Source organism: Prionailurus bengalensis, chromosome C1 (genome assembly GCF_016509475.1).
Source record: "Prionailurus bengalensis isolate Pbe53 chromosome C1, Fcat_Pben_1.1_paternal_pri, whole genome shotgun sequence".
NCBI lineage: Eukaryota > Metazoa > Chordata > Mammalia > Carnivora > Felidae > Prionailurus > Prionailurus bengalensis.
The window spans coordinates 178,158,714-178,164,369 of record NC_057345.1 but is presented as its reverse complement, the minus strand read 5'-3'; positions in this window follow the sequence as shown (position 1 = coordinate 178,164,369).

Here is a 5,656-nt window from a genome sequence, read left to right as displayed (position 1 = left end):
AGGGAGCAGGGGCGCTAGGAGGAAAAGGCCCCCAGGTCACCTAACCCGCTGTTTTTGTTCTTTCCTTGCGGCCGCCCACAAATTTCGTTTGTGAAATCCTCCTGCTCCATTTTTCCGTACTCTTTTGGGGATTCAGGGTTTTTGACAGACGGGTCGGCAGCTCGGAACATAGACTTTCTGCCAGTGACAATCGGGTCCCACTATTCTAATAGAAATGTCAAGTGTGCTGGTGGTTCTCCAAACCAAAGCGGTGTCTCCCGGGCCTTTGCCTTATAAGGTGTGGGCCTAGGGCCACCTTGACAGGAAGAACATCATAGGTAGGGAACCCCTCTCTCTAAAAACCCTTTAAACTGTGGTTTTCAGGATGCCTTAAAAATGGTTTTGAGGGGCGCCTGTGTGTCTCAGTCAGTTAAGCATCTGACTTCCGCTCAGGCCATGATCTCTGAGTTAGTGGGTTCAAGCCCCCGTGTCCCGGCTCTGTGCTGACAGCTGGGAGCCTGGAGCCTGCTTTGGATTCTATGTCTCCCTGTCTCTCTCTGCCCCTCTCCTGCTCATGCGCTCTCTGTCTCTCTCTCTGTCTCTGTCTCTGTCTCTGTCTCTCTCTCTCTCTCTCTCTCTCAAAGATAAATAAACATATAAAAAATTTTTTTTAATATTTTTGAATTGGGGGTGGATTCAAAATTTTTAAAAAGCAACATGAAATTTTGAGTAGAAGGTGGCCTGGCAGCTGGCCCAACCGACTGAATGTTGTCTGTGAATGCATTGGGCCTTCTGCCCTTTCCTTTCACTTCTTGGCACAGCTAGGAAATGATACAGCCCCAAACAGGGTGAACAAAACAGGCTCCTTCTGCAGGCATAACCGGGCCCTTCCACCTGGAGGACCAAGGAGACCAATATCTACATACCTGTAACTCACTCCATGGCTAGAAATTTAGAAGCTCTGTTTTAAAGTTCCAGCTGGCAGGTTTCTTAACTGTATTTTCCAAAAGCACCCAAGACTGCCTCCTGAGTTGTCAACGCCTGGTCCCCTGTTCCCTGGGCTGTGAGGAACCACCAACACAGGAGCACAGGGCAACACTCAACTTGTCATAGTCCAGGAAATAGAGCTTACAACTTTCCATCTCCCAGACTGAACTCATGTTTCTGCTCCTAGCCTGCTTCTGTGGTCTCTAGTGTGGGACAACTCAAGTTCGTTTGCAGGCCGGATTCTCTAGCTACTATGATAATAATAGCTAAGGGCACTATGCTAAGTGCTTTTTGTGTTATATAGCTGTTCTTTCTTAAATCAGTCCTGGGGTAGGTGTTGTTGTTATTTCCACTTAAAAAGAAATCTGAACCTAAGAGGTTAGGTCATTTACTTAAACATGTAATATGTAGTGAGGCCGTATTTGAACCCAGCAATGTGACTCCCATTCTATTACCTATTGGTGTTTTAAATATCTTCCTCAGACTCTAAATTTGAGAAGGATTAAAAGATTTAAAATTTTTAGAAGTCTTAAAAGTGCAAGGAGAAAATATAAGTGAATTGCTTTTAATCTGAAAGTAAGCTTGGAGCAAAGGGCAAAATTACAAAGGAAAAGTGACAGACTTGACTATAGAATTTTTAATTTCTTTCATCAAAAAGACCCATAAAGGTAAAAGACAAGTAAAAACTATCAAAAAATTTGCAATTTGCAGGGCACCTGGGTGGCTCAGTCGGTTAAGCATCTGACTTTTGGTTTTCGGCTCCGGTCGTGATCTCACCATTAGTGAGTTGGAGCCCCTCATTGGGCTCTGTGCTGACAGCATGGAGCCTGCTTCAGATTCTCTGTCAACCACCAAGCTCAGTACTGAGAAGGATATAAGTTACTTCAGTGTTTCTAGAGGGCAACTTGGCCGAACCCAGTAAAAGCCTCAAAAAATATTCACACCCTTTGCCTCAAAAACTGCATTTCTGGGAATTCATAATACAGGAATTGACAAATGTTTTCTGTAAGAGCCCAGATAGTAAATACTTTAGGCTTTGCAGGCCACATATGTTTCTGTTGCTTCTTTGTGTGTGTGCTTTTGTTTTCAAAACCCTTTAAAAATATGAGAGCTATTAGCTTCAGGGCTGTAGAAAAACAGGCTGTGGACTGAAATTGGCATGAAGGCAGTAATGTGTACAAAGAGTAGACTTCAAGAAAGTTCATCCTAGTGCATTTGGTAATAGCCAAAAAAGAAAGCATGCTAAATGTCTGAGGAGAGAAATTAGTCACAACCAGGTATGAGGAAACAAGTATTTTAAAAGTTTTAAATGTTTTTAAAAGTTGCAGAATGATATTTATTGCATGAGATAGTATTCGTGATTTATTACATTAAGAAAAGCATATCTATGTTATCATCTCAAATACGACATAATCATGTGTATGTACGCATAGAAAAAGATCTGGAAAGCTGTAAACACACTGAGATATTGATAGTGGTCTTGGGCTAGAGGTGAAATTGTAGATATTTGGTTTTCTGTTATGTGTGTGCTTCCTATAGTGAATATGTGTTGCTTTTGTAATAAGCAAAAATATAAGAAACTTTGCTTAGGCAGCAAAAAAGCACTTTTAACTTAGATTTTTGAGAAAATTTCCCCTGAATTCACTCTCCCAGATGGAGTTGTTTGCTGTCTCTTCCATGCTCCTTGAATTCATAACGGTCTTTTGAGTACCATTATTTACTTAATTAGAGAATGGTTAATACCATCATTTACTTAAGCATTCCCCTATTATTGGATCAGGGTTCCCAATATTTCACTATTGTAAGTTTGCCAGTTACTTTCTACCAGCTCTCTGCCAGATCCATTTTCCATCCTTCTCTGCTAAACTCTGTGCCTCTGAAGGCAGAACTTTCAAAAACTATTTTCTCTGGGGTCATTCCAGGTAGGATTTACCAATGGGTTATACTGACAATAGGTTGGAGGGGGGAAAAGGAGAAAAGTTGGGGTATTTATTCTCACCTCTTTTCCTGGTTTTGATCTCCTCCCCTTGCCCCTTCAGTCCTAGCAGTGGTCAGTGGCTTCTTATGTTGTCAGAACCTGGGTACCTCCACATCTCTTACCATCTCCATGTCATGTTATATACCTTTGCCCTACCCTAAACCTAACCCAAAACTTCTATAAGTAGTCCCTTCAATAAAATCTCTTCTTTTTGTTTTCAATATATGAAGTTTATTGTCAAATTGGTTTCCATACAACACCCAGTGCTCATCCCAAAAGGTGCCCTCCTCAATACCCATCACCCACCCCCCTTCAACCCTCAGTTTGTTCTCAGTTAATAAAATCTCTTCTGTTGAAACATCTGAGTGGAAGTTGGTTCTTGTTAGGACAGACTGATATGTTAACACTGGTGAATATCATAGAACTCCAATCTTTTATTTCTTAAGTGACAGGCCCGGATATTCTCAGATTTTATATCTGAGATGTTGACTATTTACAAGGTAATTATAGAATGATTTCAGGTTTCCTGAAGCAGGAATTTAAATTACCGTGGGTCCAGCGTTTGGGAATGTAACACTCTGACTATTGTTCTCTACTTCTCCAATAGTTTTTGAGAAATAACACTCCATTGCATTTTATTGAAGAAATCAAAGAGTCCAGTATAGTGGTGTTCTAACTTAATGTTTTCAGTGGAATCTTTTTTTTTTTTAATTTTTTTTTTCAACGTTTATTTATTTTTGGGACAGAGAGAGACAGAGCATGAACGGGGGAGGGGCAGAGAGAGAGGGAGACACAGAATCGGAAACAGGCTCCAGGCTCTGAGCCATCAGCCCAGAGCCCGACGCGGGGCTCGAACTCACGGACCGCGAGATCGTGACCTGGCTGAAGTCGGACGCTTAACCGACTGCGCCACCCAGGCACCCCTTCAGTGGAATCTTTAAGAAAATAAGTAATCTATAGGCACATAATATATAAATAAAAGCCACCTGCAGAGTTAAAGGAACCTTCTTCCTTATGTTTGAGGCATACTCTGCCCCTCTCCCCACCTTCACAGAACACCAGAGCTCTTTGGAACACAGTTTGAAAACACAGATTTAAAGAGTCCAAGTCTAGAAGATATATCCTTCATAAATTTCCAGTGTCTATTATATTTCTTTAGGTTAGATGCCTAGAATTACATAGTCTACAATATGACTACAATATGACAATTGCCCTTCAAAACACTCCTCACTGTCAATGATGTTGCCTATCTCATTACTGTGTCTATCATCAAATACACACCGACAAACAAACAAAAAAACCTTTCCTAATTTCACATCACAGTTTTAGTTGCATTTTTATTACTCCAAGTTCATTTTCCCTCAAATATCTAGCCAACTTTCCTGACATTGTTAGTGAGCAAACATCCCACTAATGTGTAATGATCAATGTATCATACATTAAGCTGTTTTATGCACTAGGCCATATTTCTGAGTCCTCTATTTCCTTTCATTCATCCTCTTTTGGATTATACTGTGCCAATGGCATAGCCTTTTAATTTCAATAAAGTAACTCTGTGCCCAAATTAGCTTTTTCAAATATTGTAAATATTTTGAAAAATAGTCTAAGTATTCTAAATAAATGCTTTCAGATGAAACTGTTGACTTTTTTCTTGTTATAAAATTAACACATTATGAAGAAAAGTTTGTGGAAACTCAAAAAATGTGAAAAAAATATGAAGAAGGAAATAAAACCCACCGCAAATACTGTAACCGTTAGCATTTTAGAGTATAATGTTCCATCTTCTCTCTCTGTATTATTTTTACAAATGTTACTAAACATACTGTTTTGTGAGCTGTTGTTTAATCATCATATATGAGCATTTCGCCATATCATTAAATGATTTATATATTTTTTGAAACATGATTTAATTTTTTTTAAGGTTTATTTATTTTTGAGAGAGAGAGAGGGAGAGAGAGAGAGAAAGACAGTGTGAGTGGGGGAGGGGCAGAGAGTGAGGGAGACACAGAATCCAAAGCAGGCTCCAGGCTCTGAGCTGTCAGCACAGAGCCCAATGTGGGGCTTGAACCCACAAACTGTGAGATCATGACCTGAGCTGAAATCGGAAGCTCAACTGACTGACTCAACATGACCTGAGCTGAAATCAGAGGCTCAACATGACTTTTAATGACACGTTAGCCAAGGGCTCTAGAATCAGGGTCACTAGTAGCAGTGGCAGCAGGCAGTTCTCAGCTTTCTAGACTGAGTCATACCCTTTCCTCCGTCATATTAAACTCGCTTGAAGTCTCCAGTTGTTCCCTCATAGATCAACATTGCACACCTGCCCCTGCCACACCTCATAACCTGAAATCAGCTGCTAGACATGTGAAATTGGTTTTGACTGTAGTTGGCTGGATTTTAATGATTTTTGCAGCATTTGCCACCTGTATATCTTCTGTCAAGTGTATGGAAAGATGACGCAACCATAGTATATTAGGTGGTTAACAAATAAGGAAAATGTAGGTTATCCACACAAGGACTAGATTTGAATTAATTGTAAGAGTTTCCTAGCACCATATTGCACAATCTTATGGATTCCTTTTAAATCATTAACTAGTACGAATCATTTATACTTGTCTTAGAAAAGATTGAACAACTCTGGTGAAAACACAGCAGAGCTGTGATTTCTTTTAAAGATTTGAGGGTGGGGCGCCTGGGTGGCTCAGTCGGTTG